Source organism: Rhinopithecus roxellana, chromosome 10 (assembly GCF_007565055.1).
Source record: "Rhinopithecus roxellana isolate Shanxi Qingling chromosome 10, ASM756505v1, whole genome shotgun sequence".
In the NCBI taxonomy this organism is placed as follows: domain Eukaryota; kingdom Metazoa; phylum Chordata; class Mammalia; order Primates; family Cercopithecidae; genus Rhinopithecus; species Rhinopithecus roxellana.
In genome coordinates, this window is record NC_044558.1 from 11,346,970 (window position 1) to 11,373,863 (window position 26,894).

Below are 26,894 nucleotides of genomic sequence, written 5' to 3' on the forward strand. Positions count from 1 at the left end.
ATTGTTTTTGTATTTTGGGGTTTTGCTATTTTGGCCAGGCTGGTCTCAAACTCCTGGCCTCAAGTGATCCTCCTGCCTCAGCCTCCCAAAGTGCTGGGATTATAGGCATAAGCCACCACAACCTGTCAGATTTTTTTTTTCTTTTTTGCATATGGTTCTCATATCCTCAAAGATTATTACCCACCTTCAGAGATTGCCATTGGCAAAGTCAGAGATGCAGTTGTTTGCATGAGTCAGTAATTTATGGAGGAGACTTGAAGGTTTTATTTATTTTGGAAACTAGAACTAGAGGTTATGGCCCTGCTTATTTGTTTTCTTGCTTACCTCAAGGTGCAGAATGCTTTTATGTCCACTGGATGTGAAGTGCTCTCTTACTCAGAGTTGAGGCAGAGAAACTTAGTGTGGTGGCTCCTGCCTATAATCCCAGCTACTCCACAGGCTGAAGCAGGAAGACTCCTTGAGCCCTGGAGTTCAAGGCCACCCTGGGCAACAAAAGGTGTGAGACCCTTGTCTCACAAACAAACAAACAAAACAAAAAAAACAAACAAAGTTGAGGCAGAATACAGGTGTCTCTTTTGTTTTCACACATCACACACACTACCAGGTATTCTATGGAGACTCAGCCAGTGGCTGTTAGCTATGAATCTGACCAGAAACAAGAACCTGGAAAAGGCCAAAGAGGTTCTGATTTTTCCTCTTCTCAGAAGGGTAGAGAATCAGTGTGTTTACTGGCTCATCAGTCTTTCTCTTTATCCTGATTTCTTTGACTGACTCCTTTAGGAAGGATAGCCTATGTGTCAGAGCACACACTGTGGAGCTAGACTATATGGGTGCAATTTCTGACTCCACCTGTTCTATGGTGAGCAGGCCTATGCAAACCTACCCCCAAAGGCTGAGGGAGCCGAAAGGCCAGATAAAGAGGCAGACATGCCCAGTTTCTCAGCAAAAAAGCATTTAATAAGAACTTAAAAGCAGAAGCCATGTCCTAGGTGTCTGCAAGATGGTGGATCCCCTTGCTGTTATCCCAACCCAGACCCAGGGCTTATATATCATAGGGAAAGGGTATACGTGCTTCAGAAGGGATGTGTAAGACAATTGAAGCTGACTCCTCAGGGAAAGGCAAGAATGCTACCTGCATCATAGCCTATAATTTGCTTAAGGGCAGGATTCATAGTAAGTGCCTGTTTATGATAACATCAAGGTTTTTTTAATCTAGGGGCTAGACTTATGGTAAATATGTGTTCTTAACAGTAGATAAAGTAGAAATATTAGAGGTATTACTGGAACTGGGAGTTAATCAGAAGTTAACATGGTGTTTTAGCAGCCAAGATGGAGTTACTTTAGCCTCCACACCACCATTATGATTCAAATCATTCTATGCCTCACTTTTCTCATCTGTAAAAGAGATCAGTGATACAAAACCCTTAAGGTGGCCGGGCACGGTAGCTCACGCCTGTAATCCCAGCACTTTGGGAGACTGAGGCAGGCGGATCACAAGGTCAGGAGATCGAGTTCATCCTGTCTAACATGGTGAAAACCCGTCTCTACTAAAAATACAGCAAATTAGCCGGGCATGGTGGCGGACGCCTGTAGTCCCAGCTACTCAGGAGGCTGAGGCAGGAGAATGGCGTGAGCCCGGGAGATGGAGGGTGCAGTGAGCTGAGATTGCCCACTGCACTCCAGCCTGGGCGACAGAGCGAGACTCCGCCTCAAAAAAAAAAAAAAAAAAAACCAAAACAAACAAACAAAGAAAACCCTTAAGGCTACTGTGAGATTAAATGAATTAAGTGGTTTAGAGTAGCACGCGGCACATAGGCCCTATGTAAGTGTGAGTCATTATCCTTCAGTCAACAAACAACTTTAGAACACCAAGTGCCCAGGTCAGTGCTGGGATGCAGAGTTAACTAAGACATGGCCTCCGCATTTATTAGAGTCACTTTTTTTTTGAGATGCTCTGTCACCCAGGCTGGAGCGCAATGGCACAATCACACTCACTGCAACCTCTGCCTCCTGCGTTCAAGCGATTCTCCTGCCTCAGCCTCCTGAGTAGCTAGGAGTACGGGCGCGCACCACCACACCCGGCTAATTTTCGTATTTTTAGTAGAGACGGGGTTTCATCAGTTGGTCAGGCTGGTCTTAAATCCTGACCCCGTGATCTGCCTGCCTCTGCCTCCCAAAGTGCTGGGATTACAGGCGTGAGCCACCAGGCCTGGCCTAGAGTCACTTCTTTATTGCTCAAGTTGTTTCTTTCTGCTTTTAATAACACCTTTTGCTTCCTACAATGACATTCATTTTCTTGTTTTCTTTTCAAGTTTTTATCATTTTTGATAATAAAAAATTAAGTAATGGTTTAAATTATACTATAAATTTATCACGTGTCCTCCTGTTCAGGGAAAATATACATCTGCTCACCGCCTTTAGTTCCCCTCTACACATCTGCTGCCTAGTTTTGGCCCAAGTGAACTTTCCATTGATATCCTGGGCTCTTTCCTCCCATTCCCGTATCTGTTCTTTCTTCTCGGTCCCAGAGCCCTTGTCATCTTTGCAACCCTTATTTATGGATTTTCTCCTCTGATTGTACAAACTAATAACATACTTGAAGAGAGAACAGCCCAGTCATTGCTTGTTTCTTTTTTCTGGCTATTCAGTCCCTAGAAGTCTCTGAGTTTAATCAGGTTTTTTTTTTTTTTTTTTTTTTTCTGGGGAAAGAGCTTTAATATCCTGGTACACCACGGTGAGCAGAAGCCCAGGCAAAACATCTACACAGGCAGGTGTGTGTGGTTTTAAGCCCACCAGGTCCCACTTTCTCTCATCACAGTCCCTCCCTAAGGTGCTGCCTAGAATTCTGCACAAGCATTCTTACTCCCAAAGCACAGGGCTTTCTTCCAGCTTGCTTTTCGAAGGAGGCATTTCAATCAGAAGGGCAAAGACAGAAGAAAAAGAAAAAGCCAGGCAGAGACGCTGATACAGAGTTTACTGTTACGTGTTTGGCTGGGTGCAGAATTGCCCTCACCACCCCTGGCCAACCTGGCCTCCTGGGAGGAACAGGCAGAGATGGCTCCAGATGGCTCTTGGCTGCCACTCTAGGCCTCAGGACTTATACAATGAGCACAGTGGGTTCCACCTTCCAATAGGAAGTGCAAACTCTAATTCACAGTCAGACTTCACCAGGAGGGAGAGATGGTCTTTGGCTGAAGGCACTTTAATCAGGGAGCAAACCCAGTGCCAGAGTTTGTCTTCCTTCTCGTTACTCTGATAAATCTAGACGCCACTCTGTTGGAAAACCAGCACTGCCTGCGGCTGGGATTAGTGCACTGACCGAGCGAGGCATGAGACCTGCTCACTGAGAACTTCTCGTTAGGGCTGTTAGCGTGGTCAGCCAGCAGCTAGCATGGAGTGAACTGTTTTCCATAGGCAGCCTCATACTTCTTGAGCCGGTCCACTATCTTCTGGGCGCCACACAGATCCACAAAGCAGAAAGGCCCTCCAAGACAAGGCGGGAAGCCGAGCCCAAAGATGGCTGAGATGTCTCCCTCTGCAGGTGTGGCCAAGATCCCCTCTCGCAGGCACGTGACCACCTCATCCACAAATCTTGTCGCCAGGCGGAACTGGATGTCTTCGCCTGAGGAGATTAAGACTTAGGAGGCATCTTTAGACTCACTAAGATACTATCCACGTCAGAATTCAAATTCTTACTCTTTTTTTTTTATTTATTTATTTTTTTATTTTTATTTTTTATTTTTTATTTTTTATTATACTTTAAGTTCTAGGGTACATGTGCATAACGTGCAGGTTTGTTACATATGTATATTTGTGCCATGTTGGTGTGCTGCACCCATCAACTCGTCAGCACCTATCAATTCATCATTTATATCATGTATAACTCCCCAGTGCAATCCCTCCCCCCTCCCGCCTCCCCCCTCCCCATGATAGGCCCCGGTGTGTGATGTTCCCCTTCCCGAGTCCAAGTGATCTCATTGTTCAGTTCCCACCTATGAGTGAGAACATGCGGTGTTTGGTTTTCTCTTCTTGTGATAGTTTGCTAAGAATGATGGTTTCCAGCTGCATCCATGTCCCTACAAAGGACGCAAACTCATCCTTTTTTATGGCTGCATAGTATTCCATGGTGTATATGTGCCACATTTTCTTAATCCAGTCTGTCACAGATGGACATTTGGGTTGATTCCAAGTCTTTGCTATTGTGAATAGTGCCGCAATAAACATACGTGTGCATGTGTCTTTGTAGTAGAATGCAAATCAAAACCACAATGAGATACCATCTCACACCAGCTAGAATGGCAATCATTAAAAAATCAGGAAACAACAGTTGTTGGAGAGGATGTGGAGAAATAGGAACACTTTTACACTGTTGGTGGGATTGTAAACTAGTTCAACCATTATGGAAAACAGTATGGCGATTCCTCAAGGATCTAGAACTAGATGTACCATATGACCCAGCCATCCCACTACTGGGTATATACCCAAAGGATTATAAATTATTCTACTACAAATTCTTACTCTTCACATCCTCCTGATAGATGTAAACGCCCTTCCCAGACTTGCGACCTAGGAAGCCCTTGAACACCATCTGTGTCAGCAGTTCTGGGTTTCCACCTCCAAACCGCTCCCCAAAGGCTTTGCGCAGGTCTTCTGCCACGTGTTTCACTACATCCACCCCAACTTCATCCACCAGTGTGGGGGCACCCACAGGAAAGCCAAAGCTTGTGGTCAGGGAATCCAGCTTCTTGAGGTCAACTCCTTCCTGGAGGATTCGGATGACTTCAGACATCATGGGTGAAAGACACCTGGTGGTATAGAAGCCAGGTCCATCCTTAACCACAATGATGACCTTCCCCTGCTTGAGACTGACTGCTACAGCTGAAGCATTGGCGTCTTTGGAAGTTTTCTCGGTTGTAATCATCTCCAGCAGCTGCATCTTGTCCACGGGAGAGAAGTAGTGCATGCCAATCACCTTCTCAGGTCTTTTGCTGACAGCAGCGATTTCAGTGATTGGGAAAGCAGATGTGTTACTGGCAAAGACACAGTGATCTGGAACCACCGCTTCTACTTCCTTTGGCACTCTGTGCTTAAGACTAAGGTCCGCAAACACAGCTTCAATCACCATGTCGACCTTTAAAACGTTGCTAATCAAGCTGCCCAGTCAAGTTGCTGAAGATGGAATCCCTTTCAAATGATTCCTCTGGAGGTTTCAAATGATGTTAGAGCTTTCTTCTTCACTTCATCATTCAATCCTTTGAACACTTGTTGCTGTCCTTGGCCTAGCCTAGTGAGTGTGGTATCTTTAAGTATAGTCTTTAGCCTCTTATCCACAGAGACTTGGGCAATGTCTGCTCCCTTCAGCCCTTCACCAAGAATAACCAGATGCTTAACATCCTTCTGTGGAGCTCCAGATTTATTCTTCTTGCACAAGACCTGACCATGGTAGAGTCCCATCAAGGCCTTTGATTCACTGGTCATTGCAAGCTCTCCAAATTTCTGAGATTCAGAGAGATAACCAGCATCACTCCCTTGCTCAATTCCCATCTTTACCACATCAATTATTTTCAGAGGCACAGGATAAAGGCCTTTAGTCTCCTTTCACACTTTTTCTTCTACTTTTTTGTAAGCCTGTTGCCTGACAAATGGAATAGTCATGGCGTACCCTGCCAATTTTTCCACCAATCCCTTGTCTCTCTTTGGAGAGATCTTATCAGCTAGACCTTTGGCGAAAGTAATTGCAACTTCTTCTTGGTATTCGATTGCCCGTTACTCTGGAGGTTTTAGTCCTGTTCCCAGGGGTTCCACCAATTGGTCAACCAGTCCCATTTTCTTTGCCCTGTCTGCAAGGATATTTCTACTAGGCAGCATCATGTCAAAAGCAGCAGGCACACCCACCATTTTGGGCAACCTTTGTGTGCCTCCTGCTCCCGGTAAGATCCCCAGCAAGACTTCAGGGACACCTATTATGTTTTTCTATCTTTTGCTGCTATTCTGTATTGGCATGAAATCGCAAGCTCAAGTCCTCCTCCCAGGCAGGATCCACTGATGGCAGCCACAACAGGCTTTGTGGCATTTTCAAGTTTCTCATATGTTCTCTATGCCGCTTGTGATATCTGTGTTACTTCTTGAGGGGTCTTGCAAGTGGCTAACATGTTGATATCAGCACCTGCAATAAAGCAGCCTGGCTTTGATGAGATAAGGGTGGCACTTCTGATTTGATTAGTAACCCAGATTTCATTCATAACTTCTGTGAACTCTGAATGCAGCTCTTCATTCAGTGTATTTACCTTTGAATTGGGAGAGTTAATTCGAATAATTGCCACATCCCCTTTGACTCCATGGTTCATATGAGCTCTGGTCTGCAAAGCAGAAGACTCTGTAAAACTGCAGCATATATAACTTCGGGAGCAGAGGATCCTGAAGGCAGAGACGCAGCTGAGGATGCCAATCGCCCAGTAGGCCACCATGTTGAGTTGAAGAGGACAGCAGTGGAGAGCGCTTTTAGCGGGCCGGCCGAGCGGAGGAGTTTTCCTCTTAATCAAGATTTTTAAAAATTGAGGTGAAATTGACATAAGATAGTATTAAGCATTTTAAAGTATACAATTCAGTGGCGTTCAGCATATACAGACTTGTGTAACTACCACCTCTATTTTCTTTTTTTTTTTTTTGAGATGGAGTCTCACTCTGTGGCACGGGCTGGAGTGCAGTGGCCGGATCTCAGCTCACTGCAAGCTCCGCCTCCCGGGTTCACGCCATTCTCCTGCCTCAGCCTCCCGAGTAACTGGGACTACAGGCGCCTGCCACCTCGCCCGGCTAGTCTTTTGTATTTTTTAGTAGAGACGGGGTTTCATCATGTTAGCCAGGATGGTTTCGATCTCCTGACCTCGTGATCCGCCCGCCTCGGCCTCCCAAAGTGCTGGGATTGCAGGCTTGAGCCACCGCGCCCGGCCGAACCTCTATTTTCAAAACTTTTTCCTATCCCCAAAAGAAAACCCCACATTCCTTAAGCAGCCACTCCCTAGCCTCCTCTCTAGCTCCTGGGCAACTACCAGTCTGCTTTCTGCCTCTAGGGATTTTCCTATCCTGGATATATTTTCATATAAATTGAATACTTCCATATAAATGAAATCATGCACAATGTGACCTTTCTAGTCTGTCTTAAGATTTTAGGATTATTTGCATGGAGCACAAATAACTAATTACAGAGCACATCCAGGAAAATTGTCTCAATGGAGAATTTTGATTTTATTTAATTTTTGCTGTAGCCATGCCTCCTTTAGGGAACCTGTGGGGGAGGTCTAAAGTAACCTGAATGCATGGAGGTAGGGGCAGGCTGAATAAATTACCCACAGTGCTAGCATGTACTGAGTGAGTTATTGGTGTTGTTTTCTAACTGTGCTGAGATGGTTGACGTTTCCTTTCCTCCTCTGGTAACAAAGTGAAAAGGCCCTCATTGATTGGTACTTTTAGCCAATGTGTGGATGCGGGTGGGGAGTGTGTGGATCAGTGATGGGTGGGTAAAAGGGGTGAGGGGTTGTGGGGAGGGGGAAACTGGCTGCAGTGTGAACTAAAGAATTTGGAGCTGCTGATGTCGTTTGCTTCTCAAATCTCATTAAGGACACTGATTTCAATGAAAACAAGAGGGGTTGTGATTTGATTAGTAGTGACTGAATAGATTATCATAAAAGAAAGGCAATCACCAGTGCAGACCCTAAAAGAAAAAAACCCAGCCCGGTGCGGTGGCTCACTCCTATCCCAGCACTTTGGGAGGCCGAGGCAGGTGGATCATGAGGTCGGGAGATCAAGACCATCCTGGCTACCACGGTGAAACCCCGTCTCTACTAAAAATACAAAAAATTAGCCGGGTGCGGTGGCGGGCACCTGTAGCCCCAGCTACTCAGGAGGCTGAGGCAGGAGAATGGCCTGAACCCAGGAGGCTGAGTTTGCAGTGAGCCGAGATTGCACCACTGCATTCCAGCCTGGGCAACAGAGCAAGACTCTGTCTCAAAAAAAAAAATAAATAAATAAATAAATAAATAAATAAATAAAAGAAAAAAAAAAGAAAAAGAGAGCCAAGGAGGAAGCATTTGCCAACATGGTTGCAGGACTTCGAGACTCTCTGGAAAGAAGTATCTTTAGAGATTAGAATGGCAATTCTACAGATGGCATGGTGTTTCTAATATGCTATAATTTCCTTAGGAACTGTCCCTCATCCATTTTAGAGCTAATTGGGTCAATATTTACTCTACTAATCTTTGGAATCATATCAGACCTTACATTGCATCTCTGAGCAAACAACTAATATGGAATTTGGTCTTTGGAATGTATCTATCTACAAAGAGAAAAAAACCCTGTGAAGAGTTCCATGTAATTTGGAACACCTCTAATTTTCCCTGGCATTTCAATTTGTTGAAAACTGCCCTCCTTCCCCCATAACCCCATGACAGCTTAAAAAAATATATTTTGTCATTTTAGAGCTGGATGAGACTTTGGAGATCTTCTAGGCCAATATTTATCAAAGTTTGCCTCCAAACTGACCACCAGCTTTGGAATGAATTATTGGCATGTTTTTCAAAAACGCAGAGCCCTGGGATTCACGAAGTCAAAATTTGTGGAATCTGCAATTTTATGCACTCACTCACACCAAAATGTGAGAACCATAAATCTACTCATATTTCATAACTAATCAGAAAACTTTGAACCATGGGTGCAGATAACTTGTGGATGGTCACAACTTATATTTTTGAAATATCTCGTCTTCTATTTTTTTTTTTTTTTTTAGAGAAGCTTTGAAGTAGAAGGATGAAATTTTTGTTATTCTTTTTTTTTTAAATTTTACTTTAAGTTCTGGGATACATGTGCAGAACTTACAGGTTTGTTGCATACGTATACATGTGCCATGGTGGTTTGCTGCACCTATCAACCCGTCATCTAGGTTTTAAGCCCTGCATGCGTTAGGTATTTGTCCTAATGCTCTCTGTCCCCTTGCCCCCCATCCCCCAACAGGCCCCGGTGTGTGACGTTCCCCTCCCTGTGTCCATGTGTTCTCATTGTGCAACTCCCACTTATGAGTGAGAACATGCAGTGTCTGGTTTTCTGTTCCTGTGTTAGTTTGGTGAGAATGATGGCTTCCAGCTTCATCCATGTTCCTGCAAAGGACAACAACTCTTTTTTTTTATGGCTGCATAGTATTCCCTGGTGTATATGTGCCATATTTTCTTTATCCACTCTATCACTGATGAGCATTTGGGTTGGTTCCAAGTCTTTGCTATTGTCAATAGTGCTGCAATAAACATACATGTGCATGTGTCTTTATAGTAGAATGATTTATAATCCTTTGGGTATATACCCAGTAATGAGATTGCTAGGTCAAATGGTATTTCTGGTTTTAGATCCTTGAGGAATCGCCACACCGTCTTCCACAATGGTTGAACTAATTTACACTCCCACCAGCAGTATAAAAGCATTCCTATTTCTCCACATCCTCGCCAGTATCTGTTGTTTCCTGACTTAATAATCACCACTCTAACTGGCGTGAGATGGTATCTCATTGTGATTTTAATTTGCATTTCTCTAATGACCAGTGATGATGAGCCTTTTTTCATGTGTTTGTTGGCCACATGAATGTCTTCTTTTGAGAAGTGTCTGTTCATATCCTTTGCCCACTTTTTGATGGGGTTATTATTTTCTTGTAAGTTTGCTTAAGTTCCTTGTAGATGCTGAGATATTAGATCTTTGTCAGATGGGTAGACTGAAAATTTTTTCTCCCATTCTGTAGGTTACCTGTTCACTCTGATGACAGCTTCTTTTGCTGTGCAGAAGCTCTTTAGTTTAACTGGATCCCATCTGTCAATTTTGGCTTTTGTTGTGATTGCTTTTGGTGTTTTAGTCATGAAGTCTTTGCCCATGCCTATGTCCTGAATGGTATTGCCTAGGTTTTCTTCTAGGGTTTTTATGGTTTTGGGTTTTACATGTAAGTCTTTAATCCATCTTGAGTTAATTTTTGTATAAGATGTAAGGAAGGGGTCCAGTTTTCTGTTTTCTGCATATGGCTAGCCAGTTTTCCCAGCACCATTTATTAAATAGGGAATTCTTTCCCCATTGCTTGTTTTTGTCAGGTTTGTCAAAGATCAAATGGTTGTAGAGGTATGGCATTGAAATATCTCATCTTCGGCCGGGCGCGGTGGCTCAAGCCTGTAATCCCAGCACTTTGGGAGGCCGAGACGGGCGGATCACGAGGTCAGGAGATCGAGACCATCCTGGCTAACATGGTGAAACCCCGTCTCTACTAAAAAATACAAAAACTAGCCGGGCGAGGTGGCGGGCGCCTGTAGTCCCAGCTACTCGGGAGGCTGAGGCAGGAGAATAGCATAAACCCGGGAGGCAGAGCTTGCAGTGAGCTGAGATCCGGCCACTGCACTCCAGCCTGGGCGACAGAGCGAGACTCCGTCTCTAAAAAAAAAAAAAAAAAAAAAAAAAAAAAGAAATATCTCATCTTCTAATATACCAGTTATTAAATATACCAGTTATTGTAAGATAATATTTTATAAAAATAGTTGTTATTTATAGAGTAACTTCTGTGCAACATGCTGAGACACTTGTTTATGTTATTATTATTTTCAAGACAGGGTCTCACTATGTAGCCCAGGCTGGTCTCAAACTCCTGACCTCAAGTGATCCACCAGCCTCAGCCTCCTAAAGTGTTGGGATTACAGTCATGAGCCTCCATGCCTGGCCTATGTTATCTTTGGCTATCCTGCAAAATAGTTGTTTCATCTCTGAGCCGCCTCAGATATTTATGCCTGAACATAGGAATAATAATATTTCCTACCTCTTGGATTTAAATGAGATACTATACGCAATGTGCTTCCATAAAGTAAGTACACAATAAACATTAGCTATTATCACTATTATTTGATCGCATTTTATACATGGAGGAACTGAAACATGTGACATTAGGTAACACATTCAAAGAAATGTGGAGGAGGAGGATGGTTAGGAAATGGTGGAGACAGAATTCAAATCTCTATGTGCTAGATTACAAAACCTAACTTTTCCTGCTACTCTACATCTTATATGTGCATGATCAGAGAAGGTTCCTTAGTTCTTTTTCCCATTAAAAATAATTCTTTTGTTTTAGCCCTTTGTCCAGTCCTAGATTTTTGCTACATTCTTGTTTACTGTTCTCTCATCCTTGAAGAGTCCTGGGCAGCTGCACAGCAGAAGTTGAATGAGTAATTCCTGTATATGCATAAAGGCCTGTCACTCAACTTCTTCATACCCCAGAGAAGTTCTGTAATATGGCTGGCAGTAAACTGAGAAAAACAAAAATCGGGGAATGCAGAAGTAGAAGCACTCCAAAAATCACACTTTCACCCACACAGACTCCTTTTTGAGCTCTTTTAAAAAACAACAAAGTATCATATTGAACAATCTAGCTGGTGTCCAAAAATAGTGGCCTGGGGAGTCACTGCCGGAGCATGCCGGCCTCAGACACAGGAATGTACACCCTGGAGACTCCCAGGGGAAGTCCCCAATTTGGCTTCACAGAGTGGCCATAATGAAACCTCACCTTGTGCTTCTCATGGTGAGGATTAAGTGGTGAAGTCCAGATGTGCACCAGCAGCACAATTTCCAAGTCATGTTATTTTTGTTAAAAATGAACTAGCCAGGTTGTGCTGTGGTTTTTCAATAGAAGTTGGTGAGGGGAGAGAGTAGTTAGTAAGGAAAATAACTAATAGCTGAATGAAACCCCACAAAATTGTTTTTCAGTCTCACTAACTCCAAATCCCCCAAAAGAGAAAATGCTTCTGTAATTATAAGAGATATAATTTTTATTCCTTTAGAAGCAGCAAGGGGAACAGGGAATATTGCTTTCTAAGAAATAAAGTATTTTCTTATGCTGGACAAATCAGGCTTCCTTAACATAAATAATTTTATAGCTACATGTAAGTTAGTTAACTCTAGATTTTATTAGAGTTTTCCTTAAGAATATTATATAAAATACGAATAACATCTTAATTTTATGTCATCATAGCTTTACTATGAGCCTTCACTCAAACCAGACTGAGGTCAAACTGTTGCTAAAATATCAGAAGCAGGTCCTCACAACCCTGCTGTTCCTGTCACTTGGAGAGAAGATGACAGGAACAGCAAGGTTGTGAGGACAACAAGCTCATGCTGTTCCTGTCACCTGGAGAGATGAGCAATTTTATCAAGCATGTTTTACATATCCCAGATGCCATGCTTTCAAATTCACACAGAGTAGCTAAGAAAACCATCAGGATGACTTTGTGAGGAAGGAATTCTTTCCCAATGCCATACATTTCCTAAGTGAAAGCGCCAGATCTGCTGGACACGGTGGTTCACTCCTGTAATCCCAGCACTTTGGGAGGCCAAGGCAGGCAGATCGATTAAGCCCAGGAGTTTGAGACTAGCTTGGGCAAACATGGGGAAACCTTGTCTCTACAAAAAATACAAAAATTAGCTGGGTGTGGTGGCACATGTCGGTAGTCGCAGCTACTCAGGAGGTTGAGGTAGGAGGATCGCTTGAGCTGAGCAGTTGGAGGCTGCAGTGATCTATGATTGCACCAGTGCACTCCAGCCTAGGTGACAGGGTTAGACCCTGTCTCAAAGAAAAAATAAAAGGGGACAGATCTTGGGCCCAAGTCTCTCTGTCTTCGAAGACCATGCTGGTTTCACTACACTATACTCTCTTCCCAGAATTCTCTGCCCCATCATCAATGAAGATAAATGAATAGTCAAATATTTTCTATTCATTTTATTATTCGAATGATAAATAAACGTTCAAATCCTATCTATTCATCAGTGTCTCAATCAAGCACTGCCTGTATATCATTAAACTTGTGATTATTTCAATTATTTTGATTATTGTAGCTTCTATCTACCATGGTTTTCTTCTTCCTCTGAACTCATGCCACAAAGTGGATGATGCATATCCTGGTACAGCTGTCCCTTGGGAACCACGAGGGATTGATTGGTTCCAGGACCCTCCTCAGATACCAAAATCCAAGGATGCTCAAGTCCTTTATATAAAATGGCATAGTATTTACATATAACCTATACACATACTCCTGTATACTTTCAGTCATCTCTAGACTATTTATAATACCTAATACAATGTAAATGCTATGTAAATAGTTGCTATACCATATTGTTTTTAAAATTTGTATTATTTTTAATTGTTATTTTGTTTGTTTTTCAATTATTTTCAATCCAAGGCTGTGGAACTCATGGATACAGAGGGCCAACCATACTGGGTTTGTACAAGAGAGTAAGAGAGGCCAGGTGCAGTGGCTCATGCCTGTAATCCCAGCACTCTGGGAGGCTGAGGTGAGAGGATCGCCTGAGCCCAGGAGTGCAAGACTAGCCTGGGCAACATAGTGAAATCCTGTCACTATAAAAAATTAAAAAATTAGCCAAGAGTGGTGGCACATGCTTGTAGTCCTAACTACTCAGGAGGCTGAGGTGGGAGGATCATTTGAGCCCAGGAAGTTGAGGCTGCAGTGAGCTGAGATTGTGCCACTGTGCTCCAGCCTGGGCAACAAAGCAACAAAGCAAGAACTTGTCTCAACAACAACAACAAAAAAAATGTAGGAGACCACAATTTGGAAAATTTTAGGAAGAATTCATGCTTTTTACAGAGAATTAGAGAATCATTTTTTCTCAGCTTTTCCCCATTAAACTGTCTATATAAAGAAGAGCAAACTAAGAAATGCTGAGCATGTGAGGGTATAATTGCAAATCAATCAACTTACTTGGAATCTATGTTTTATCTTTGAAAGTTTCATGATGCTATATTAGCAATCACACTGGTAGGCCTGCTACATGTGGGTTTACTATGCAGACAGGGGAAAATAAAAATTGTTGAAGTCTTCCATATCTTGAGGCCTTTTCCTTTTCTCATGAGAGTAGAAGATAATAATGGGGAAAAGAAAGGCCCGGTGTGGTAGCTCACATTTGTAACCCAAGCACTTTGGGAGGCCCAGTCAGGTGGATGTCTTGAGTCCACGAGTTCGAGACCAGCCTGGACAACATGGCGTAACCCCATCTCTAAAAAAAATACAAAAATTAGCCAGGAGTGGTGGTGGGTGCCTGTGGTCCCAGCTACTGAAAAGGCTGAGGTGGGAGAGCCTGGGAGATGGAGGTTGTAGTAAGCCAAGATTGTACCACTACACTCCAGCCAAGGTGGCAGAGTGAGATTCTGTCTCAAAAAAAAAAAAAAAAAAAAAAAAAAAGTGGGGAAAAGACGTAAGTATAAGGAAATTAATGTACATATTACATTCTTCTCTAAATAATTTATTAAATAAAAATAATGTTTTCCTCTAATTTTGGGAAAACCTTTATGTTCCAGGAAAGCATGGCATGTCCATCCTGTGGCTTCAACTTACCCTTGATCACCCTCAAAAAATAAGCATATCTCCAGATGTGCATGTCTCATTTTGAAAAGCATACGGCTAAAGAAACACTCAAGTTCCTTCAACTTTGAGATGCCATGATTCAGTAATTTTTAGATTTGTCTTTTATAGCTATTTATTTTAATATAATATTGTCAGTCATTTAAGTATTTTGTCTTTTCCTTTTTTTTTTTTTTTTTTTTTTTTTTGAGGTGGAATCTCACTCTGTCACCCAGGGTGGAGTGCTGTGGCACAATCTCGGCTTTCTGCAACTTCTGCCTCCCGGGTTCAAAGAATTCTGCTGCCTCATCCTCCTGAGTAGTTGTGACTACAGGCATGCACCACTGCGCCCGGCTAATTTTTGTGTTTTCAGTAGAGATAAGGTTTCACCATGTTGGCCAGGCTGGTCTCAAACTCCTGACCTCAGGTAATCCGCCTACCTCAGTCTCCCAAAGTGCTGGAATTATAGGTGTGAGCCACTGCGACTGCCTTTAAGTATTATGTCTATTTTTAAAGCTTTTAACAACATTACAAACTGCTTGAAGAACTGTAATGCACACCAGTATTCACCTTCGATGTTCCCCTTATGGTCTCTCATAATAGGCCTTTAATAAATATTAATCAGATGAATGAATTTCAGCTTTCAAAGGTAATCTTTATAAATTTATCATAAAATCACTTTTTCTTTTTTTTTTTTGAGACAGTCTCGCTTTGTCGCCCAGGCTGGAGTGCAGAGGCGCGATCTCGGCTCACTGCAAGCTCCGCCTCCCGGGTTCAAGCGATTCTCTTGCCTCAGCCTCCCGAGTAGCTGGGACTACAGGCGCCCGCCACCGCGCCCGGCTAATTTTTTTGTATTTTCAGTAGAGACGGGGTTTCACCGTGTTAGCCAGGATAGTCTTGATCTCCTGATCTCGTGATCCACCCGCCTCAGCCTCCCAAAGTGCTGGGATTACAGGCGTGAGCCACCGCGCCCAGCCATAAAATCACTTTTTTAACTTGACCCCAAAGGGGTAGAACATCAAAACAAACAGAATATTTGTTTCTCTTCAGGAACTTCATTTTCAAATGCTGAATATCTAAAACGGATTGATATACGTTAGAGAGAATCTTTTTTTATAGTCTATATACTGAAAAGATTTTCAAAACAGAAAGAGACATTATACAGGAATGTAGACTGTATTTTGTGTTGTGTTTATTAGGTTTTGCCAGCACCATATCAAATACACTTTATAAAATAGAGTAAACAAATATCCACAGATAATTCTGCCAACAGAGCCTCTTTTGATAAAACAAGGAGCTCCAAAGAAGTACAGGTCCATGTTTCAACTAGATTTAGATTTAATACTTGCTAGGTCAACTGTCTACATTTTTGGGTGGAAGACAAAGTCTTTCTTGCATAAGCCATTTATTGAGTTTGCCTGACATCTACCAATTCTAAATGATACAGTTATGTGGAGGTGGCAGGGGGATCTTTCTCCGTAGCTCTGATGAAGATTTCTAAATTGATATGGTCAAATAGATTAAGGTCTGTAGGATTGATTTTACCAGCTTGAGAGTATTGCATGGGCTTTGGAATAAGGCTGATGCATTCAAATCTCAGTCCCAGCTTTTCTGCTTTCTAGCTGTCGGCTGAACTTTTTAGATGACTTTTTGTATAGAGAATGGGATCACTCCCCAGTCAGAGGCTGAGCAGGAAGAAAGAGGGCCCTTGTCAGGGAAGCTATTGGGCTTTAAAAAATAATTTCAGTTTCAGTAAGGATGTGAGTGTGTTTGTGTGTGTGTGTGTGTGTGTTTAAAAGAGCTGCCATTAAGAAATATGTGATAGGCTGGGTACGGTGGCTCACGCCTTGTCATCCCAGCACTTTGAGAGGTCGAGGTGGGCAGATCACCTGAGGTCAGGAGTTTGATACCAGGCTGGCCAACATGGTGAAACTCCATCTCTACTGAAAACACAAAAAAATTGGCCAGGCGTGGTGGCTCGTGCCTGTAATCCCGGCACTTTGGGAGGCTGAGGTGGGCGGATCACTTGAGGTCAGAAGTTGGAGACCAGTCTGACTAACATGGTGAAACCCCATCTCTACTAAAAATACAAAAATTAACCTGGCATACTGGCAGGCGCCTGTAATCCCAGCTACTCAGGAGGCTGAGGCAGGAGAATCGCTTGAACCCAGGAGGCGGAGTTTGCAGTGAGCTGAGATCCCACCATTGCACTCCAGCTTGGGCGACAGCCCGAGGCTCCGTCTCAAAAAAAAAAAAAAAGATTAACCAAGTGTGGTAGACACATGTAATCCCAGCTACTTGGGAGACTGAGGCAGGAGAATGTACTTGAACCCAGGAGGTAGAGGTTGCAGTGAGCTGAGATGGCACCACTGCACTCCAGCCTGGGTGACAGAGCAAGACTCAGTTAAAGAAGAAAGAAAGAAAAAGAAAGAAAGAAAGAAAGAAAGAAAGAAAAAGAAGGAAAAGAAGGAAGAAGGAAGAAGGGAAAGAAAGGAAAGAAAGGAAGAAAGGAAAGAAAGGAAGAAAGGAAAGAAAGGAAAGAAAGGAAAGAAAGGAAAGAAAGGAAAGAAAAGGAAAGAAAGGAAAGAAAAGGGAAAGAAAGGGAAGAAGGGAAGGAAGGAAGGAATGGAAGGAAGGAGAAGGAAGGGAAGGAGAGGGAAAGGAAGTAAGGGAAATAGAAGGAAAGAAGAGAGAGAAGAGAGGAGAGAAAGAAAGAGAAAGAGAGAAAGAGAGAAAGAGAGAAAGAGAGAAAGAAAGAAAGAAAGAAAGAAAGAAAGAAAGAAAGAAAGAAAGAAAGAAAGAAGGAAGGAAGGAAGGAAGGAAGGAAGAGAGGGAGGGAGGAAGGAAGGAAGGGAAGGAGGAAGGAAGGAAGGAAAGAAGGAGAAAGGAAGAAAGGAAGGAAGGAAGGAAGGAAGGAAGGAAGAAATATGTGATAGATACAAAAATCCTCAATAAAATAGTAGCAAACCAAATTCAACAACACATCAAAAAGATTCTACACCATGACCAAGTGGGATTTATCCTTTGGAGTGGTTTAACACATACAAATCAATCAATGTGCTATTAAAAACCACATGATCATGTCAAAAGATGTAGAAGCATTTGACAAACTTCAACACTCATTCATGGTAGAAAAAAATTCATCAAAATAGGTATAGAAGGAAATTCCTCAGCACAATAACGCCATTGATGAAAAGCACACAGCTAACATCAAAATTAATGGAAAAGCTGAAAACTTTTCCTCTAAGATCTGGGACAAAGCAAGGATGCCCACTGTTGCCACTTCTTTTCAACATAATGCTGGAAGTGCTAGCAAGAACAATCACACAAGAAAAATAAGAGGCATCCAATTTGAGAGGATGAAGTAAAATTATTTTTCTTTGTAAATGACATAATTCGGTATGTAGAAAACTAAAGAGTCCACACACAAAAAAAGATTAGAACTAATAAATTCAGTAAAGTTGCAGGATTAAAAAACCAACATACAAAAATTAGTTGCATTTATTTATGATAACAAAGATCTTCCCAAAAAGGAAATCAAGAAAATAATTTCCTTTATGACAGCATCAAAAATAATACAATAGTTAGGAATAAATTTAACCAAGGACATGACAGATATACACACTGAAACTTATAAAACATTGATGAAAGAAATTGAAGACGACGACAAATAAGTGGAAAGATATCCTGTGTTCATGGATTAGAAGAGTTAATATTGTTAAAATGTCTATACTGGCATGGCACAGTGGCTCACGCCTATAGTTCCAACACTTTGGGAGGCCGAGGCAGACGGATCACATGAACCCAGGAGTTCGAGACCAGCCTGAGCAGCATGGGAAAACCCCATCTCTACAAAAAATACAAAAATTAGCTGGGCATGGTGGCACATACCTGTAGTCCCAGCTACTTAGGAGGCTGAGGTGGGAGGATCACCTGAGCCCAGGAAATCGAGGCTGTAGTGAGCCATGATCATGCCACTGCACTCCAGCCTGCACTCCACTCCTTCAAAAAAAAAAAAAAAAAAAAAGTTTATACTAAATAAAGGGACATAGAGAATAAATGATTAAACACAATTCTTATCAAAATTCCATTTTTCAAAGAAATAAACAATTCTAAAATTTGTATGGAACAAAAGACCCTGAATACACAAATCAATCTTGAGAAAGAAGAACAAAGTTACAGGCAGCATACTTTCTGATTTCAAATTATATCACAAAACTATGGTAGTCAAAACTGTATGGTACTGGCATAAAAACAGACATGTAGACTAATGTAAGAGAATAGAAAATCCCTAATAAACTCCAGCATGCAAAGTCAACTAATTTTCTTTGTGTGTGTGCATGTGCGTGTGTGCGTGTTTGAGACAGAGTCTCTGTTGCCTGTCCCGGAGTGCAGTGGCATGATCTCAGCTCACTGTAACCTGCACCTCCCAGGTTCAAGCAATTCTCCTGCCTCAGCCTCACAAGTAGCTGGGATTACAGGTGTGAGCCACCATGGCTGACTAATTTTTGTGCTTTTAGTACAGATGGGGTTTCACCATGTTGGCCAAGCTGGTCTTGAACTCCTGACCTCGTGATCCACCCACCCTGGCCTCCCAAACTGTTGGAAATACAGGCATGAGCCACCACACCCAGCAGGTCAACTGATTTTCAACAGGGGCACCAAGAATACACAGTGGGGAAAGGATAGTCTCTTCAATAAATTGTGCTAGAAAACTGATATCCACATGCAAAAGAATGAAATTGGTCCCTTATCTTACACCATACAGCAAAATCAACTAAAATGAATTAAGGACTTAAATAAGGCCTAAAACCGTAAAACTATTGGAAGAAAATGGGGGTGGGAATGGGCAGCTTTTTGACATTGGCCTTGGCAATGATGTTTTTGGCTATGACACCGAAAGAATAGGCAACAAAAGCAAAAGTGAAAAGCAGGACTAAATCAAACCGAAAAGCTTCTGCACAGCAAAGAAATCAGTCATCAAAATGAAAAGGCGACCTATAGGTTAGAAGAAAATGGTTGCTAATGATATATTTGATGAAGGGGTTAATGTCCAGCCAGGTGCAGTGGCTAATGCATATAATTCCAGCACTTTGGGAAGCTGAGGCAGGAGGATCACTTGAACCAAGGAGTTTAAGGCCAGCCTGGGCAACAAAGTGAGGCTTCTATCTCTACAAAAAAAGTATAAAAATCATCTGGGCATGGTGGCTTGTGTCTGTAGTCCCAGCAAATCAGGAGGCTGAGGCAGGAGGATTGCTTGAGCCTGGGAGGTCAAGGCTGCAGTGAGCTATGATTGCATCACTGGACGGGTGACAGTGCGAGACACTGTTTCAAAAAGAAAAAAAAAAAAAAGGTGAACAGGGATTTAATATCCAAAATATATAAGGAATTCATACAACTTAGTACCAAAACAAAAATGTCAACCTAAAATAATCAAAAGGGTCAGAATCTAATTTAAATAAAGTTTATTCAAGGACAAAGTTGGAAGATAGTCCATTAAGAACACCAGCTCCGCCGGGCGCGGTGGCTCAAGCCTGTAATCCCAGCACTTTGGGAGGCCGAGACGGGCGGATCACGAGGTCAGGAGATCGAGACCATCCTGGCTAATACGGTGAAACCCCGTCTCTACTAAAAAATACAAAAAAAAACTAGCCGGGCGACGAGGCGGGCGCCTGTAGTCCCAGCTACTCGGGAGGCTGAGACAGGAGAATGGCGTGAACCCGGGAGGCGGAGCTTGCAGTGAGCTGAGAGCCGGCCACTGCACTCCAACCTGGGCGGCAGAGCAAGACTCCGTCTCAAAAAAAAAAAAAAAAAAAAAAAAAAAAAAAAAAAAAAAAAAAAAAAAAAAAAAAAAAAAAAAAAAGAACACCAGCTCCAAGGAAATGGAGTCAGTGTTCCGAACTAAGAAAGTTAAAGTATCATTTATACAGGTAGAGACACAGGAGTTTATGCATAATTACAACATTTTTCATACAAGGTTGGTGCACAGCTATAACAATTTGATTGATTATAGGCAGTGTTTCTTTTTGGGAAGGGTACATATAGCATCTTTTGCAGGGGGTATAATAGTCATATGTTTTCTGTCATCTGATCTAAGCAAAGCAAGACAACAAAGGAGAAGTTAATCTACAATAAGGGTCATTAATTAACAAGGCAGGAGGTTTTTGTCCTTGACGTCATTTAATTTTCTCTAGTTACTATACAGTACAAGAAAAATAAGGAAGTGGGTTAGTCTATAACTTGAGAAGCAGATGTTGCAACCATATGTGACTCAGAATACAGTCACATCTCTCTCAAGGCTTACAGTGTTTCTGGGGATCCAACAGCTTTTTAAAATTGTTTTGAGATGGAGTTTCACTCTTGTCGTCCAGGCTGGAGTATAATGGTGTGATCTCGGCTTACTGCAACCTCTGCCCCCTGGGTTCAAGCAATTCTGCCTCAGCCTCTCATGTAGCTGGGATTACAGGTACGCGCCACCATGCCCAGCTAATTTTTGTATGTTTAGTAGAGACGACGTTTCACCATGTTGGCCAGGCTGGTCTTGAACTCCTGACCTCAAGTGATCCGCCCACCTCAGCCTCCCAAAGTGCTGAGATTACAGGCGTGAGCCATCGCGCCTGGTCCACAAACAGCTTTTAAATCATATTTATTCTCACCTAAATAACCCAATTAAAAATGGACAAAGGACCTGAATAGACATTTCTCAAAAGAAGACATACAATTGTCCAAGTGTGTGAAAATGTAATCATGAGGGAAATATAAATCAAAATCACAATGAGATATCATCTCTGTGAAAGAATAAGAATAATATATATTTGGTCTCTGCCCCTGGTTCGTGGCCCAGAGTTCCTAAAGCTCTGAGAATTTCCTGAGTGATAAGAGCATCTGACACAGAGCTTTTGAACAGCTTGGAATTTCTGGATGACAGGAGTATATTTTGTTCTAATGATATGACTCCTGATAGGCTCTAGGAGAGGTGCCAGTCCCCAGAAAGACCAGGTAATGACTAGAAGCTTAGAATTTTCAGCCCCACTCCCCATTCTCCTGAGAGAAGAGAGGGGCTGGGAATAGAGTTAATAATTAATCGTGCCTACATGATCAAGTCTCCATAAAAATCCCTGAACTATGGAGTTCAAAGAGCTTCTGAGTTGGTAAATATATCTGTGTAGCAGGAGGGTGGCACACCCCAAGTCCAGGGGAAGGAAGCTCAGACCCCTCCCGTTCTTACCCTCTGTACTTTCATCTGGCTGTTCATATGTATCTTTTGTTTTTTTGAGACAGAATCTCACTCTGTCACCCAGGCTGGAGTACAGTGGTGCGATCTCAGCTGACTGCAACCTCTGCCTCCTGAGTTCAAGCGATTCTCATGCCTCAGCCTCCTGAGTAGCTGGGACTATAGGTGTGAGCCACCATGCCCAACTAATTTTTGTGTTTTTTTAGTAGAGATGGAAGTTTCATCATGCTGGCCAGGCTGGTCTCGAACTCCTGGTCTGAAGTGATCCACTTACCTTAGCCTTCTGGAGTGCTGGGATTACAGGCATGAGCCACCACACCTGGCCTGTATGCTTTATCATATGCTTCATTAACATAATAAACTGGCAAAAGTTAAGTAAGTGTTTCCCTAAGTTTGTTAAGCCAGCTTATCAAATTAATGGAACCCAAGGCGTGGGTTGTAGGAACCCCTAAGCCGGTTGATCAGAAGTACAGGTCACAACCTGAAATTTGAGATTGGCATCGGAAGTGGGGGCCATCTTGTGGCACAGACCCACCATCTGTGTGAGGTCTGATGCTATCTCTAGGTAGATAGTGCCAGAACTGAATTAAATTATAGAACACCCAATTGGTGTCCCCTGGAAAACTGCTTGGTGTTTGGGAAAAGACCGGCACACATCTGGTGTCAGAAGGGCTGTGTTGAGTGGTGTGTGAATGTGGAAGAAAAAAATGTCAGTTTTTCCTATCACACATCTTTTTTTTTTTTTTTTTTAAGACGCAGTCTCACTCTGTCGCCCAGGCTGGAGTGCAGTGGCACAATCTCTGCTCACTGCAACCTCCACCTCCCGGGTTCAAGCAATTCTCCTGCCTCAGCCTCCCGAGTAGCTGGGATTACAGTTGCCTGCCATCATACCTGGCTATTTTTTTTTTTTTTTTTTAGTAGAGACGGGGTTTCACTATGTTGTCCAAGCTGATGTCGAACTCCTGACCTCAGGTGATCCGCCTGCCTCGGCCTCCCAAAGTGCTGGGATTACAGGCGTGAGCCACCGTGCCCGGCCCCTATTATATACTTTTGGTTTCGCATTTTACATTTTTATTTTTTCCTATCTCATAACCTCACACATGTTAGGATGGCTGTTACCAGAAAGACAAAAGAAAACATGTGTTGGTGAGAACGTGGAGCAAAAGGAGCCTTTGTACACTGTTGGTGGGAATGTAAGTTGGCACAGCCGTTAATAGGGAACAGTATGGATGTTTCTCAAAAAAAACCTAAAAATAGAACTACTATGCGATCCTCAAAAATTGTAATACAGAACTACCATATTGAGTAATCCTGCTTCTGGGTAAATACCCAAAGAAAATGAAATCAGTGCCTTGAAGAGATATCTCCCATGTCCACTCTTGCACTATTCACAATAGCCAAGATACGGAGACAACATAAGGGTCTGTTGACAGATGAATGGATCAAGAAAATGTGATATATATATATATATATATTGTGATATATATATATATATATATATATATATATATATATATATATTATTATTCCACCTTAAAAAAGGAGATCTTGCCATTTGCAACAACATTGATAAATCTGAAGGACATTATGCTTGGTGAAATAAGTCAGACACAGAAAGAAAAATACTGCATAATCTCACTTATATGTGTAATCCTAAAAAGCTGAATACATAGAAGCAGAAAGTAAAATGGTGAGCCAGCCACAGTGGCTCACGCCTGTAATCTCAGCGCTTTAGGAGGCCGAGGTGGGTGGATCACTTGAGGTCAGGAGTTTGAGACCAGCCTGGGCAACATGGTGAAACCCCTGTCTCTACTAAAAATACAAAAATTAGCTGGGTGTGGTGGTGCATGTTTGAAATTCCAGCTAATCGGGAGGCTGAGGCAGGAGAATCGTTTGAACTTGGAGGTGGAGGTTGCAGTGAGCCGAGATCTCACAATTGCACTCTAGCCTGGCCAACAGAGACTCCGTCTCAAAAAAAAAAAAAAAAGAAAGAAAGTAAAATGGTGGTTACTAGGCATGGGGAGGTAGGGAAAATGGGAAGATGTTGCTCAAATGGTACAAAGTTGCAGTTATACAGAATTAATAAGTCTAGAGGTCTATTGCACAGCATGATGACTGTAGTTAAAAAATACTGTATTGGACCAGGCCAGTGTTTCACACCTGTAATCACAGCACTTTGGCTGAGATGGGAGGATTGTTTGAGCCCAGGAGTTGAAGACCCAAATGAGTAACATAGTGAGACCCTCTCTGTACAAAAAAAATTTTTAAAAAAAGTAGCCCAGTGTGGTGGTGTGCACCTGTGGTCTCAGCTACTCGGGAGGCTGAGGTGGGAGGACTGTTTGAGCCCAGGAGGTCAAGGCTGCAGTGAACCAAGATTGTGCCACTGCACACCAGCTTGGGTAACAGAGTGAGACTCTGTCTCAAAAAGAAAAAATTGTATACTGGAAATTTTCTAAGACAGTAGATTTCAGGTGCGGTAATCACACACACTTGCACATACAAGGTTACTATGTGAGGAGAGGGATAAGTTAATTAGCTTGACTGTAGTAATCCTTTCATTATGAATATCAAAACACCATGTTATGCACCTTAAATCTATGCCATTTTTATTTAAAACAATAAAACAACCCAATTGTGTGTACCTGTGTGTTATTCTCTTGACAAATGGGTGAAAATATGATAAAAGCCCAACTCACATCTGAGGATACAACTTAAAGGGATCAGATTTCAAACGCCTGCACCTTCCAGTGGACACTGCAGATGAATTTGGAGTCTCCATTCTGCTCCTTGATCAACTGTCCTATAGAACTGAGAGTGCCAAAGGCAACTTACCGTCTACTATCTTGCTGGTGCCCTGAGGAATTTTTTCAGCAATAGTAATTCAGACAAAGCCAGGTGCAGTGGCTCACACCTGTAATCCCAGCACTTCGGAAGACTGAGGAGGGCAGATCACTTGAGCCCAGGAGTTCAGGACCAGCCTGGTCAACATGGAAAGGCCCCATCTCTAAAGAAAAATACAAAAATGAGCTGAGTGTGGTGGCACATGCCTGTAGTCTCAGCTCCTGGGACGCTGAGGCAGAAGTATCACTTGAGCCCAGGAGGTCAAGGCCTGCAGTAAGCCGTGTTCATGCCACTGTATTCCAGCCTGGGTGACACAGAGAGACTCTGCCTCAAAATAGTAATGATTATAATTATATAATTATTAGAAATGATTATCATTAATTATTATTTCGAATCTCATGGCTAATTAAAAAATAATTTAAACAGATTATTTTACTTGTCTTTAGTTTACTGAGGAGTGTATTTTAAGTGATAAGTACTAAAGGGAAAAATAATTTAGGGGATGGGGGCAAGGGAGTGTCAGAATGGTGAGATTTTGTTGATATTTTAGATATGGTAACTAGGACAAATCTCAAATACCAGAGAGTATTTGAATAAGGACGTGAAATATATGACGGTGTAAGCCACAACCATACACAAAAAAATAACTTTTCAGCAGAGGGACCCTCAAGGGCAGAGAAAGGAGTGTGTGCTCTTTGTGTGAGCAAGGGAGAGAGTGGAGGCAGATGCAGCCAGAGGGGTGAAGCAGAGCAGATGGTAGCGGGGCTTGTGGGCCATCTCAGGCTGCTGGCCTATATTGAGAGAATGGGAATCCATGGAGGGTTATGACAGGGGAGTGACAGGACCTTAAATGTTCCAGAATGAATACTCTAGTTGCTGTGTGGAGATCAGACTATAGTCGAACAAGGGGAAGGCAGAAAGGCCAGTTGGGAGGCAAAATGTAATAATCCAGTTTGCTTGGACCTGGAGGTGGTGAGAAGTGATCAGTTTGTGAATATATGCTGGAAGCAGAGATAACAGGATTTGCTAATGGAGTGTGCATGGAATTTAAAAGAAAGAGGGGAGTTGAGAGACACTCTGCCCAGGTTTTGCCAAGCCATTGGAAGAATACTGCTGTTTATTGAGATGGGAAAGATGGCAAGAAGTGCAGGTAAGGCAGAGAAGAGGGGCTCTGTTTTAGACAGGCTGGAGGTGCTCAGCCATCCAAATGGAGATTCTGAGAGGAAAGCTGGACACCCTTGTCTTGAGTTGAAGGAAGCGGTCTGATAGATTTGGCTGTGTCACCACCCAAATCTCATCTTGAATTGTAGTTCCCACACTTCCCACTTGTCATGGGAGGGACCCAATGGGAGGCAGACGAATCACGGGGATGGGTCTTTTCCATGCTGTTCTCGTGATTGTGAATACGGCTCACAAGATCTGATGGTTTTATAAAGGGAGTTCCCCTGCATGAGCTCTCTCTTGCCTACCACCATGTAAGATGTCCCTTGCTCTTCTGCCATGATTGTGAGGCCTCCCCAGCCATGTGGAACTGTGAGTCAATTAAACCTCTTTCCTTCATACATTACCCAGTCTCAGGCATGTCTTTATCAGCAGTGTGGGAACAGACAAATACATGGTCCAACCTAGCGCTATTGATTTGAAAATCATCAAGGTATAGATGGTATCAAAACCTTGAGTCAGGAAGCAAGCAGAGACCCTGCATTGCTTACCATTGCATCCCTAGCACTTGGCATAGTTTCCATCACACAGTAGCCATTAAGTATCCACTCAGTGAATAAATAGAATGCATATGGGCTACAGTAGGAGAGAGAAATAAAATCTTTAATAGACCAAGTTCTATGAGAGCACAAAATTAAAGTCTTTTATTTGAAGATCTTAGCCTGTTTTCCAAATTCAATGTAGTCAATTAGACACTGATTCTGTCTGGTGAAATAAGCATTTTTGTATTTTGGGGGACTGCTGCTGCTTCCGACTCCAAATTAAGGATTTTTTTTTTTTTTTTTTCTAAAAAGGATGGCTCATGCAAAAATCATTCTTTGGTGTAAATATCTAGTCTTCAAGCAATTCTTGTAATGCAATCAGAAAGAAAAAAATCCACGGTTTGGGAGGGAAAATTTTTGTGTTCTAAATTCTGTATAACTGAGTTCATTTGCTTAACTGCAAAGCAGGAACTGTTAGTGGCTGTCTCTACTGAATTCAGAGATATTGTGGGACTATGGGGGAATAGAGGCTTTTTAAGTGCTCTTTAACACAACACCACAAGAAGCTATTTAAATGCTCTTTAAGGTATTTACATAAATATTACTATTATCATTGTGCTTTTATTTTGTGTTATCATGATTATAATTTAAGTGTCTACTGCTACTGCCTCCTGATCTTTGCTAGCTATGGAGCATGGA

The 26,894-nt window shown here is 42.4% G+C and overlaps 1 pseudogene; it reads right to left on the bottom strand.

The window, feature by feature from the left end:
- Positions 1-3,206: 3,206 nt before the first annotated feature.
- Positions 3,207-6,467, bottom strand: LOC104672872 (annotated as a pseudogene).
- Between the last annotated feature and the right edge of the window lie 20,427 nt (positions 6,468-26,894).